Source organism: Aquarana catesbeiana, linkage group LG06 (assembly GCF_042186555.1).
Source record: "Aquarana catesbeiana isolate 2022-GZ linkage group LG06, ASM4218655v1, whole genome shotgun sequence".
Lineage (NCBI taxonomy): Eukaryota > Metazoa > Chordata > Amphibia > Anura > Ranidae > Aquarana > Aquarana catesbeiana.
This window is the reverse complement of record NC_133329.1, coordinates 342,998,599-343,012,198: the sequence shown is the minus strand read 5'-3', so window position 1 is coordinate 343,012,198 and position 13,600 is coordinate 342,998,599. Positions and strand designations below refer to the sequence as shown.

General features: G+C 44.7%; 1 protein-coding gene across 2 annotated transcripts in view; it reads right to left on the bottom strand.

Moving 5' to 3' along the window:
* FASTKD1 (FAST kinase domains 1) overlaps nt 1-2,748 on the bottom strand; it is an 82,173-nt gene extending 79,425 nt beyond the window's left edge. For both annotated transcript variants that reach the window (XM_073633962.1, XM_073633963.1), the window contains exon 1: nt 2,626-2,748. The gene's annotated coding sequence lies outside the window, so the exon portion shown is untranslated. The remainder of the gene's footprint in view (nt 1-2,625) is intronic.
* Between the last annotated feature and the right edge of the window lie 10,852 nt (nt 2,749-13,600).

The window sequence follows — 13,600 nt, the reverse complement described above, 5'->3', positions numbered from 1 at the left end:
GAACTTTATTTAGCCACTTGCTACCCGCCGTATAGTAAACTGACGGCAGTGGGGTGGCACTCTTGTTCTGGGACAATGTCATATGACGGCGCCCCAGAACCGCCACTCTCATGTGACCGCAGGGGTGCACAGCATGGCGGTCATGCCATGTTCCTAAGACACGGTCTCGCTACCGATCTCAGTACATAGCCAATGACTGGGCTCTTTACCCAGGTGATCGGCTGTGTCTAATCACAGCCGGTCACATGTAAACAAGGAAGTGCTGTTTATTGGCTCTCCTCAGCTCACATTGAGAGTGTGTGGCGAGGAGAGCCGATCAGCGGCATCTCCTCGCAGGGAAGAATGTACAGGTAATCAGGGCACTGGTCATCAGTGCCCTGATTACAGTAAAACCCCAGCAGTACCAATCAGTGCTGCCTTTCAGTGCCTGTTTATTAGTGCTGCCCATCATTGCCACCTACCAGTGCAACATATTAGTGCCTCATCAGTGCCACCTCATCAGCACACATCAGTGGAGAAAAAAAAATGTATTTACTCAATTTACCAACAGAAACTAAGAAAAAATAAAGAAAAATACCACCTAAAGAAAGTTCTATTTGTGTGAAAAAAAAAATGATAAAAATTTGATTTGGGTACCGCGCAATTGTCAAAGAGCGACAACGCTGAAAACTGAAAATTGTCCTGGGCAGGAAGTTGAAGTACCTCTTGTATGAAACATGTCGGGTATATAGATACTAGGAGAACTATGACATGGACTTTATAGTCCATGTCATAGTTCTCCTAGTATCTACATGCCCTTTTAGGATGTTGGCACACAGCTACTTGTGTACCCACAGTGTCACCCTGTGTCACCCTACACACTCATTTGGAAATATTTTTTCAATGTCGGGTATATAGCCTGCTTAGTTCTACATACCACGCTTTTTATCGATATTTGGGATTACGTTATGTACACATCTGATGCGATGTCTGTAATTTTTTGTCTATTTTATTTGAATAAATTTCTATCTCGGATTTACCTGCACTATGTGGAGGCCTTTTTTCCTATGATGCATGCTGCTTTTTTGAGGACAAGAAGTATTACTCTGTTGGAATCTTCATCATCACTGACCCCCTGGATGTAGAGGTTGGGATACATCATCCTTTCTACAGGAGTTCTAGTGGGAGAGTGTGTCCTGGAAGACCGTTTCATGCTTGACTGACCCACCGCCACTGCTGTCTGTGTCCATGATTTGGGGTAAGAGTACCCATCCCCCTTCCCTGGTGTTGGATACACATCCCTGGGTGCCGTGTGTGGAAATAATTTCTTTCACTACAGTTATGTCATCTTCTTCATAAGAATAATTACATCTTAATACTATCTCTGTGAGACGGAATATTCTATATTGGATGTCTATATGGACTTGTGAGTGTTCACTATAATTATTTTGCTATGTGGGAAAGCCTTGGTCAGATAACTTTTCATGTGTAACTAACATATAAATGTTCCTTCTGCTTAAGGTATTGTGCTGTGTCCACACGAGTTCACCTATTGTTTTTATTGATGCACTTAACACTTATATGAATGTGTATTCATATGCACTGAGAACTTTTATGTACTTATTTGCATGTGTATTCATACAATCATTTCACCTTTGAATACCTATCCCGGAAGGATTACTGGGTGTGTCATAGTCTCTTAGCGCTGCATTTTTTTAATTTCTAAGGGGGTAAAAGTGCCCTGTAGGCAAGTGGTTAAAGTGTACAAAGTGACACTTCATTCATGTCACTGCACTAGGGTTGCCACCTGTCTGGGATTCACCCGGACAGTCCGGATTTTGATTCATGTGTTCGGGTTTCTGGTGGACTGAAGCCCAGACACATTATTCAGACTGGGCTGTGGCTCCCCAAGTAATCAAGTCACACACAAATCTGTTGCCATCCGGGAGCTGTGGGCAGGTTTGGCATCACTTGGGGGGCAGGGCGATGATGTTAGCAAGAGCAATTTGGCCGCACCCACTGTTCACTGCGGCACGCTATGCGCACTGCATTACTACTCTCCTTGGGGCACCCAAAGGTGTCCCAAGTTGCTAAAAAATTCAGGTTTGGCTTGAAAAAGGGTGGCAACCCTACACTGCACAGCGGCACGGTGACACGCCGGACCACCCAGAATGGTGCGATGTCATGCAAACATGTTGCACAATACTGCACAGCTCTGAAATGCATGAAGCCCTGCGTTTTGGTCTGAATGTAACACACAGAGAACTATTGTCTTTGTTTTCTGTGTCATTACAGTTACCTGCGTTTACCCATGAGGAGAAAACGCAGGTAACTTCATATAATGTGAATGGACCCTTGTGTGCACAGCACTTTAAATCGTTCAGGTGTGAATGGGGGGGGGGGGCTCAGCGGAGGGTTTTCCAAACAACAGTAAAATCAAAGTGCAACTAAACTTGTACCACTAAATATATTATATAGATAGAAGGCAATCCCTGTGTACATCCTGCGACAGAGAGGGCACAGTCTGAGACACACACATGGCTGCTTGTCGCACGTGTGACGTCATTATGAAAGCCCTGCATTGAGTACATACAAGGTCACCGTCTAGTCTAAGTACTCAGCAGTCAGTCTGCAGATGCACGTTACCGGTAGGGCGGGTGTCCGCCTTCCTCCGCTCAAACTCGGCTGGAAGGTCCCTGAGACTTCACAGGAGCCATATGAAAGGAGAAGACATGCTCGTCACGTGACTGGGCTGTACGGTGACATTGCACCACGTGACCCCCAGCTGTTCTATACTTAGTGAGTCCAGGCTCTATGGTGTTGGCGGTGCAGGGTGTAAAGCAATGGCAGTCAGTCTTATTCCCTTGTATAATGCAGAATATCAGAGGCGTAGTGTGTACAGGAAGCTAAAGAGAAGCAGAGGATAGACATATAGAAGTTGCCATGGCAGACTTGTCATCCTGTAACTGGCTGCAACCAGTAAAGTGGTTGCTTTTTCACTTGTACCTACAGACAGGCATAGGTGTTCCTATTGCATTAGGGTGTGCACCCCACAGTTCAAACACACATGCCTTTCTCTGCAGCCTCAGCTCTGGACAGTGAATGAAAGGGAAATGCTGTGTGCTGAGCGGCTTCCTGTTTATTCACAAACTGAAGCCTAGTGAACGCAGTTTCCTATGCTTCAGTTATGAATGAACACAGTGAGTGTGTTCATTTAGAAAAGGAAGGGGCCAGTAGATGACACATTTACCAGCCCCTTCCCCCACTCTCCATTCTGAAACATCCCCCACAGGAGGGGCGAGAGGAGGTAAAACAGAAGCACAGCGAGGGGGGAGGCAACACGGAGGGAAGCCCAGGTAATTGGAGGAATTGGCACTGCATGCAGAGATTAGGGTGTGCCCTAGGCATAGGCTACCTGGCACAAACCCTGCACACGCCTATGCCTGCAAGTAAGCTTATAACAAGTCTTACCTGTAAATACAGAAAATGCCTCCGAAGGCCCCTTCACACGGGCATTCGGATCGGTCTGCCTGTCAGTTTTTTAGACGGACCTGATCCATTCATCCCTATAGAGCAGCGGATGTCAGCGGTGACATGTTCGCTGCTATCCGATCCTGTCTGTCAAATCCAGATGGATGGTGACCCTATTTTCCATCCATCTGGCGGATCGGTTCGGATGAAAACAGGCGGTCTGTTTTCATCTGATCTCCCCATAGAGGAGAGCAGGTCTCTGACAGGTCGGTCTCAGCACAGTGAGCGGACACAGACCTTTCATCCACCTGCTCAGCGGGGATCAGCGAATCAATACCCCACTGAGCAAGCAGAGTCCGTCAAACAGGCAAGCTTGTATGAAAAGGCCTTAAATGTGCACCATTTAAGAAATATTCACATTCATTTTAGCTGATTACGTCACTGCGCATGCACAGAGTGCTTTGCATTGAGGGCACACCAAGTATGTTGTAAATGCAGAGATCGCTGTGCGCTGGCTCATGCATATTTCCTGCACTGTGTTCAAAACACTCCTTTTAAAATCTCCTGCGGGTGCCAGTAGATTGTTAACGGCACTCCAGGTGTTTCTGTGAGTACTGGGGTACTGTGTGATTTGGTGCAGCGTGCTTTTGAAAAGTAGAGCATGCACTGCTTTTTGTGTATTCCGATGCAATTAGCAACCCATTCAAATGAATGAGGTTCAAAATCGCACTGCAAAGGAACAGGCAGGAAATCGCATGCGACTCTGATGCCAACCGGCCCTGAAGTGTAACTAAGGCTGGTTTTACATGGGCTGTCCGATCAGGTCCACCTGTCAGTTTTTCAGGCAGACCTGATCGGACCATCCATAGCTCTCCATGGAGCTGCAAATCCGCTGACAACCACTGGCATCTGATCCTGTCTGCCAAAAAATCAGATTGGATGGTAGTCAGATGGAAAAAGACAGGCGGTCCATTTCCATCTGATAGTCCCATAGTGAACAGTGAGCTGTGTTCGTGTCCACTCTGCATAGCGGAGCAGACATGGACCTGTCATCTGCCTGCTCAGCGGAGAGTTCCCATGTGTCCATGTGAAACCTTAAAGTGGTTCCAAAAGCATAAGGTTTTTTATTTTAATGATTTCTATGCATTAAGATAAAAAAAAAACTTCTGTGTACAGTAGCACCCCTCATCCCCCTAATACTTACCTGAGCCCCATCTCGATCCAGCGATGTTGCACAAGAGCCTCGGCTGTTCAGGAACTCTCCCCCATTGGCTGAGACAGCAGCGGGCGCCATTGGCTTGTCAATCAAATTCAGTGAGCTAATAGGAGAGAGGATGCAAGGCGCTCCGTGGCTCCATGTCTGAATGAACACACAGAGCAGTGGCTCAGCTAAGGTGCCCCCATGGCAAGCTGCTTGCTGTCGGGGCACTCAGCAGGAGGGAAGGGCCATTAGTGCCGGCGAGGGACCCGAGAAGACGAGGATCTGGGCTGCTCTGTGCAAAACCACTACACAGAGCAGGTAAGTATGACATGTTTGTTATTTTTAACTTCTTCCCACCTGGCCACTGCACATAAACGGCCGGGTGGGCCTTTGATCATTCTGAGAGCCCACTCGCAGCTGCTAGGCCACGCTGCGGCGCGATCCTGTGATGGCCGTGATCATAGGACATAACCAGGATAGGGATATGGGCGCTGTGATTGGCCCTCCTGATCATGTGATGGCTGTGTCCAGTCAAAGCCTTCACAGTGTAAACCAAGACACTTGTCTCTGTGTCAGTTCTAGCAGGAGAATCTGACAGCTCTGTGTGTGTAAGAAATTATTTTACACACAGAGCTGTCACAGATCCCCACACACAGTACACCAAGCACCACATCTGTCAGTGTTCCCATAAATAGCTGTCACAGTGCCCTTATAAACATCTGTACCAGTGCACAAAATATCTGTCAGTGTCCCATCACATCTGTACCAGCCCACAAAACATCTGTCAGCGTCTCATCACATCTGTACCAGTCCACAAAACATCTGTCAGTGTCCCATCCCATCTGTACCAGTGCACCAAACATCTGTCACATTGTCCCCATGAACATCTGTACCAGTGCACAAAAACATCTGCAATAGTGTTCCATTGTGACATCAACATCTGTCAGTGTCTGCTGGTGGCCGTTCAACATCTGTCTGTGTACCAGTGCAAAAAACATCTGTCAGTGTCCCATTACATCTGTACCAGTGCACAAAACATCGGTCAGTGTCCCATTACATCTGTACCAGTGCACAAAACATCGGTCAGTGTCCCATCACATCTGTCTCTATCTTGATTGGCCAAGCTACCAAGCTCTATTGTTAAGCACTATGAATAAACAAAACACAGGCTCCAGAGGGAACTCGAGCTGTGGAGCTAAGGATGTGAGGACGGTGGTTATGTCTGTGTTACTTGGGAAGTTAAGGGTGTACACAGACACATTATACCATAAAGGCTGAAAGGGCACTTTATTAGCGCAGGAGACATGGATTACGCATAGCGTAGAGAGAATTTCCACGTCAGTGTGCATTGAAATTAATTAAAATGTATTCATGTGTTAGTGTGTGAAATTACATTTGAAAAACTGCTGTGCGAATACCATGTGACATAAAAATTAGCAAAAAAATCATTTTATTCTCTAGGGCCCCTGCTACAAAAATATATAATGATTGGGGGTCATTTTCTAGCAAAAATTCAGAGTTTTACTTGTAAACAAAAAAGTGTCAGAATAAGGTCTGGTCTTAAAGTGGTTGTATACCTCTTTTTAAAATTTTTACCTACAGGTAACCCTATAATAAGGCTTACCTGTAGGTAAAATGAATATTTCCTAAACCTGTACGGTTTAGGAGATGTTCACCTTGCATGCAGCCGCTGACGTCAGCAGCGCATGCGCAGTAAAGGTTCGGCGTATTGTGCTGGAACTTGCTGGAATGGAGGGCTCCCGCACGCATGCGCGAGAGTGACATCGTCGGAGCCGTGAACCAGGAAGAGACGCCAAGGGGAAAATGTCAGCTCCCTCGGCGGTGACCGGGATGCAATGCCGACGCTTCGTTCTGAGGTAAGTATTTCATAATGAGCTAGTATGCGGTGCATACTAGCTCATTATGCCTTTGCCTTACAGGTTTGTTTGTTTTTTTGTATTTTTTTTTATGCTGGTATACAACTGCTTTAAAGGGGTTGTAAAGGTTCATTTTTTTTTTTTTTTTATAACAAACATGTTATACTTACCTCCTCTGTGGCCCCGATCCTCCTCTTCTGGGGTCTCCCAGCGGCGCTCCTGGCTCCTCAACGCATCAAGTGCCCCCCCAGAGACCCACATTCCAAGGGGACACTCGTGCGGGCGCGTATTCCCGAGTCCTGCTGCTGCGTCTGCTGACACAGACAACAGGACTTGTCCCCGCCCCCCAGGTTCCCGTGTCACTGAATTTGATTGACAGCATCGGGAGCCAATGGATGCACTGCTATCAATCTATCCAATGAGGACCCGAGACAGTGGCTGGAACTACTGTGCTCGTCCCCGTCGATGGAACAATCGGGTTCAGGTAAGTAAAAGTAAAAGGGGAGCTGCTGCACTACAGAAGGTTTTTCACCTTAATGCATAGACTGCACTTTTGCAAAGTTGCTCCAGACCTTAGTAAATGAGGTAAAGCTTCACTTTGCAAAGAATATTCAATCATGAGCAAAGAAAAAAAACAGCATTTTAGTTTGCACATGATTGGATGATGGAAGTCAGCAGACCTTCTGCTCATTTACTAAGCTCTGGAGCAACTGCTCTTGTAGAGTGCAACTGCAAACTTTGCACAGTCTAATCAACCCCATTGGCTTCTGTGAAGAAAATGATTTAGGCTGGGTTCACACCTATGCGAATTGGATGCGGTTTTCTCCAATTTGCACGACAGATGATTGTGACCGGCTCTCTATGGAGCCGGTTCACATATCTCCATTACATTGCGCAGGAATGCTGTGTGTCTTTGGCTTTGTTTCAGGGCCGAATTCAGGCAAAAATTTGGCCCTGATTCTTCCCTGAAATGGAGAACAGGGACACACCGAACCCCTGCTGCAAGCTGCATCCGTCGGAGGTGTGAATCCAGCCTTAATTTTTTGCCCTAAGGAATATTTATAACCCCCAAAGCATTATCTATTTTCTGAAAGCAGAGGACTTACAGGATAAAAAGATAGCAGTTGCAAAATTCAAAGAAATTGTAAGGAGATTTTTTTTTTAATAACAAACGTCATACTTATCTGCTCTGTGCGATGGTTTCGCACAGAACAGTCCCGATCCTCCTCTTCTAGTATCCCCTGCTGGTGCTTCTGGTCTGAATACTACACCCCACCAGTAATCTCTTGAATCAAAAAATATTATTATACATTATTATTATATTAAATGAACACCTACAGAAAAGTCACTCTGATATCTGGCCCACACAGACTAATCCTGTAAGTGCAAAGTAGCTTAATTTTTCAAAAGTCTGGGTGGAGAACATTAGCGATAGATGGGACTCATTAGTAGTTGCCAGAGGAGATGTTCTGAAAGCAGGAAAATAGTGAGGAGGCTGTCGGGTGACTTGGCGGGCAGGCTGCTGAGCGGGCCGCCGCCGCGGGTGGGTGAGCAGGCTGGTGGGCAGGTGCCGTGAGTCAGTGAGCAGCGTGCGGGCAGGCGCGGTGGGCAAGTGACAATCCGCATCTGATGACAGGCGACATGGCAAAGGACAAGTGGCATCTGATGACAGGCGACGTGTCAAGTGACAATCCGCATCTGATGACAGGCGACATGGCAAGTGACAATCTGCATCTGGTGGCAGGCGATGGTGACAAGTGACAAGCTGCATCTGATGACAGGCGACGTCACAAGTAACAATCCACATCTCATGACAAGCGATGTGGCAAGTAACAATCTGCATCTGGTGACAGGCGACGTGGCAAGCGATAATCCGCATCTAATGACAGGTGACGTCGCAAGTAACAATTCGCATCTCATGACAAGCGTCGTGGCAAGTAACAATCCGCATCTGGTGACAGGCAACGTGGCAAGCGATAATCCGCATCTGGTGACAGGCGATAGTGGCAAGTGACAAGCTGCATCTGGTGGCAGACAACAGTGGCAAGTGACAATCCCCATCTGGTGGCAGGCAACGGTGGCAAGTGACACGCTGCATCTGGTGGCAGGTGATGGTGGCAAGTGACACACTCAGGGCTCCCACTGATTCTGTATAAGACCCCTTTCACACTGAGGCACTTTACAGGCACCACAGCGCTAAAAATAGCTCCTGCATAGCATCTGTAAAGAGCCGCTCCTGTCTCTCCAGTGTGAAAGCCCGAGTGCTTTCACACTGGAGCGGTGCACTTGCAGGACGTTAAAAGAACTCCTGCAAGCAGCATCTTTGGAGATGTGTATACACCGCTCCTGCCCATTGAAATCAGTGGGGCAGTGCTGCACGGCTATACCGTCGGCATAGCGCTGCTGCGGTGGTTTTAACCCTTCCTCGGCTGCTAGCGGGGGGGTAAAAGCTCCCCTCTAGCGGCTGAATAGCGCCACGAAATTGACGGTAAAGCGCTACTAAATATAGCGGCGCTTTACCGCCGACGCACCCACCGCCCCAGTGTAAAAGGGGCCTTATGGTGAGTTGAACTATTTCATTGTACATTACAATGTAATAATAGAAATAATGCGCTTCAATCATCCTGACATCATACAACCATGGTGCCGTGATGATAGAAGTTTCCAGATTTGTCTTTTCTCGCAAAAAAAATAAAATAAAAATGCCTCTAATTCTAAGCCTTGGCTGCTACGGTGCCTTGGCAAGATAGCACAGAATGAGATTCCAGATATCGTTTTTGCATAAGTGGAATCGAAAAATGTATCTCAGATCTTTTGAGAGTTAGGCCTCATGCACACAGGATGTTTATTTGACTCTCCTAGAAGCCAGCACAGTTTTTGCAGAAAAAATGCCTGACGCTTGTAAAAATTACTAAAGCTTTTACAACCTTTTAGGCATTTATTGATTTCATTGGCCAGAATAAATAATTTATTCTGGCCATTGTAGTGAATGAATGCTCAAGCACTAAGTGTGCCTAGCGTTTAGCAGCTTTTAGTAGTGTCAAGCGTTTTTTCTGCCCAAATTCTGCTGCTCCTGGACAGTTCAACAAGCAACGGGTATGATGGGGAATAGAAAGAGGGAAAAGGAAGGGAAAAATACTTCACAGGCCCAAAGCTTTGTTGAAAGGACAAAGACACAAAAGGGAGAGTTTGGGAAGAGAGAGGAAATCTTATTCCAATGTCCTCTTATGACATCGGCCAGTTCAATAAAAAACGTCTGACATTCGGCCCATGTGCATGGCACCCTGTCCGGCAGGAGCCGGCCGCTTGGCTGGAGTCTTTTGGACGAGCATGCTGAAAAACCAGCTCCCGATCAGCGCTCTCAGCCAATGGTGGAGAGTGCTGATTGGAGTGTTCTGGCAGGGGGCCGTCCTCCTGTCAGAACACAACAGCTCAGCAGAATAGATTGCTGTAATAATGATGGATCATTAGTACAGTGGCTCCGACTGGAGCTGTCAGGTTTTTTTCGTTCAACACGCTGGGTTAAACGAAAAAAAAAAAACGAGTAATGTGTACCAGGCATTACCCTTTAACTGCCCAGCTTCGTTATGGATCACTGTTATATATGGCTTCAGATCTATGTGTTGAGTAAATCAGGCACTTTAATTAGAATGGCAGCCCAACACACAGTAGTGTAGTAGGTACGTTGGCGTGCACGGTGTAAAAAAAAAAGTGCAGTTCCAGTTCATTGACCACAATTGACAGCCTATTCTAAATGAACACAACACATGATAAAGTTGAACGTCACTTTGTTTAACCCGCTTAACAATTCCGAACACTTGTCCTTGTATTAAAATAAAATAAAGTGAAATATACTTACTAGACCATGGAGTCCAGCATTGTCTTGCTTGAAGTTTGCCTTTTGCTCCTCTTCTCCAGGGCTGCTATCTGTAATGGAGATTTGGCACATTTGCAGACTCACAGAGAGTCTCTGCCACGTCTACAGGAACATTAAATCATTCTGGCCTAGGACAGGACTAAAGGCTCGTACACACTATAAGAAAATCGGGCAAACATTTTTATCCGAGGATCGATTTTACAATTTTCTGATAGTGTGTACACAACTTTCGACAGCCGATTCCAACCTTCCAAATGAAAATTTTCTCCTACGAGAAAAGAACAAAGCTTTTCGTTTAATGTGTACCGTTTTTTGTTAAATTCTCGTATGAGAAAAATCAGAAACAAAAGACTGTGCATGATCAGAAACAATAAACAACAAAATAAGCATTTGTTGTATGAAAATTTTCGCACACTATTTCCTTCCTCAGTTCTGACTTGCTGTGAAATGAGGAAAATCTAGGCACTGTAGCCACGCCTGTGTTTACATTAATTTGGCCCAGCCAATTTCACACCTCTAGTAGTAAAGACAATGCAGATTTTCACAAAGTGTGTATTCACACTGTCTAGATGGCACACAGCAGCAATGTTGTTGTCTGGACTCTCAGACACCCATTGCTCATTACTTAGTTAATCGATTGTCATTCATTAGAGTTAATCAACATATGTTTACAGCTTTAATACCTCCTAATCATATGTTTGTACATAATCTAGTTGATGCAGGATATGATTTTTAAAAGTCAGAGAACCGTCTCATTACATAACATTTATTTATCCAAAATACAGTATATACAGAAATGCACAGCAGTAGTTATTTTAACAAGCAGGGTTTGGAGTAAAGGGTATTGTTTGTTTAAAGTCAATAATTAGTAATTTAATTACCAGTTAGTATGTCTAATGACTTTATTCTCAAATTATCTAAGTGCATCACAATGTAATGATTTTGTAGAAACGAAGGTTTATTGTAAAAGCTTTTATTGTCAATGCACTAGTAACATGCAAAATAGTTAAAAAAAAATACTAACAAATCACACTAAAATGTATGTAATAATAAAATAGAGAGCTAGTATGCCTAGGATGTTAAAAACATAAGGAACTATTGATGTGCAGCACATAAACCAGATCATTAGGTAGGTTAAACAATTTGTTTGCTCAATATATTGTTAAAATGTCCAATACTAAAATAAATCAAAAAAGCAGGTCATCATTAATACCGATGGAATTGATGGCAGCTTCTGTCCAGCATGGCTGGAACTCTTCTAGGATGTCTTGCAATGAAAATTTCTGATCTGCACTCATACCAGGCTGAGAGGCTGAGGCACAAGCAGATGTGTAGTCTGGGCTATGTGTCTCCAGGGGGCTTGTGGCATGGGGCAGGTTACTGCTGGAAAAGAGTTGCGGTTTCATATCTGGCATTGGCTGGAGCTGAGGTTGTGTGATATCAGAGGAGTTCCGAAAACAGGATGGTGCTACCACCCCTGTTGGCTGACAATGATTTGGCCACACATAACTGAAAGGTTGGGGACCTGCCAAATTGTTCATATGTAAGTGGCTCCGTGTCTGCAAAGGAAGGGCACAGGTCTTGTAGATTTCTTCAGATTTCTCAGTATATTCCATATTTCTTTCTGGCTGGGCTACTTGGCCTTCTTGGGAGATCTGAGTAAACTGTGGCCATGCAGTATCATGTAGCCGATTCTCTTCTTCTGTAGTAATTTTCCTATTCTTCCTGGCTCTTCGGTTCTGAAACCAGACCTACAAATATAAAGAGAAATGGTTTATTTCTTCTTTCAACACAAAATGCATCAGCAGTGATGTGGAACATTTTCAATGTGTAGAGAATTGCTAGTAGCTCTTAGGGGAAAGCCAACAGTCTATACTTAAAATTAAAGAACAGTTACAGTATATATTTTTTTTGTTTTGGATTGCGTGAAAGAAGTCTGGAACATCTGTCAACGGGATAGCTTTGGAAGGTAGGATGATCCCATCCTGTTTTGCCTCTGGGACAGGAAGTAAGGGAAATAAAATAAATAGATACCATCTCAAAGCCTGTGTTTCGTCAGATTAGGCGACCCATCAGAATTTGTAACGGAAGTGACGTTACGTTGCCGCCATCTTGCTACACTCCCCACTTCTCCACAGTAAGGATACAGTGAGAAGGCGGCAAGCGGACATCTTGTTACATCCACCGGAGTCATGCATTTCAGACTTATTTTTAACAGTAAGCTTATATGGTGAAATACAGTATTTAGAAATCAGACGGACTGTTTAGATGTTCAATCTTAAAAGCAATGGCAAGCCTGCTGATCTCACAGGTTTGCTAACCTGATAGAACATCACTGCTTTTATAATTAAACATGTAAACAGTCCGACAGATTTCTAAATACTGTATTTCACCATATAAGCTCCGTTTACTGTTAAAAAAAAGTGTGAAATGCAAGACTCCGATGGGTGTAACAAGATGTCCGCTTGCCGCCTTCCCACTATATCCTTACTGTGGAGGACTGTAGCAAGATGGCGGCTACCTAACATCACTTCTGTTACAAATTCTGATGGGTTGCCTAATCTGACGAAACACCTGCACTAAGTTATTATTACTCATAAAAGACCAACGATCAGGGACTGTTGTCATACATCATAAAACATCAAACTTATTATTTAATACATGGAGCATGTGCACTAGCACAGATCTGATAAATGCTGCAGCAATAGCCCATGCTGTTATTCTCATTATTTTCATGACAGCCAGATTCTTGGTTATTGCAGTAGAAGGCTGTAATGAAAATCCATGGTGAGACAGAACTGTAGCACAATTCATGGATGGAGGCATGTGCCTTTGTGTGTTTCTGTCTATTGAAGAGTCTTCCAGCACTGGTGGCTTTATTTTACACGGCAGCCAGCATCAACACTGTGGAAATAAAATAAACTAGTACTGTAAAAAATATGGAGGTTGCCGTTATTCCCATTATTCATCGGTAAGTGCTAGCCTCTAGCATAGAAAACACTTAGTCACTCACTTGTGTCCGAGAGTAGTCAGAAATCATTACCTACCGACTTACTCTGAGTAAATTACTTAACATATGGAAACCAGTAGAGTAGCATGTCAGCCAGAAAATGTACATTTTCGGGAAAAGTTGTCAATGGCAACTTCCATATTTAGCTTAGCACAGGTTTCCTTTAAGTTGATAGCAAGCTACAT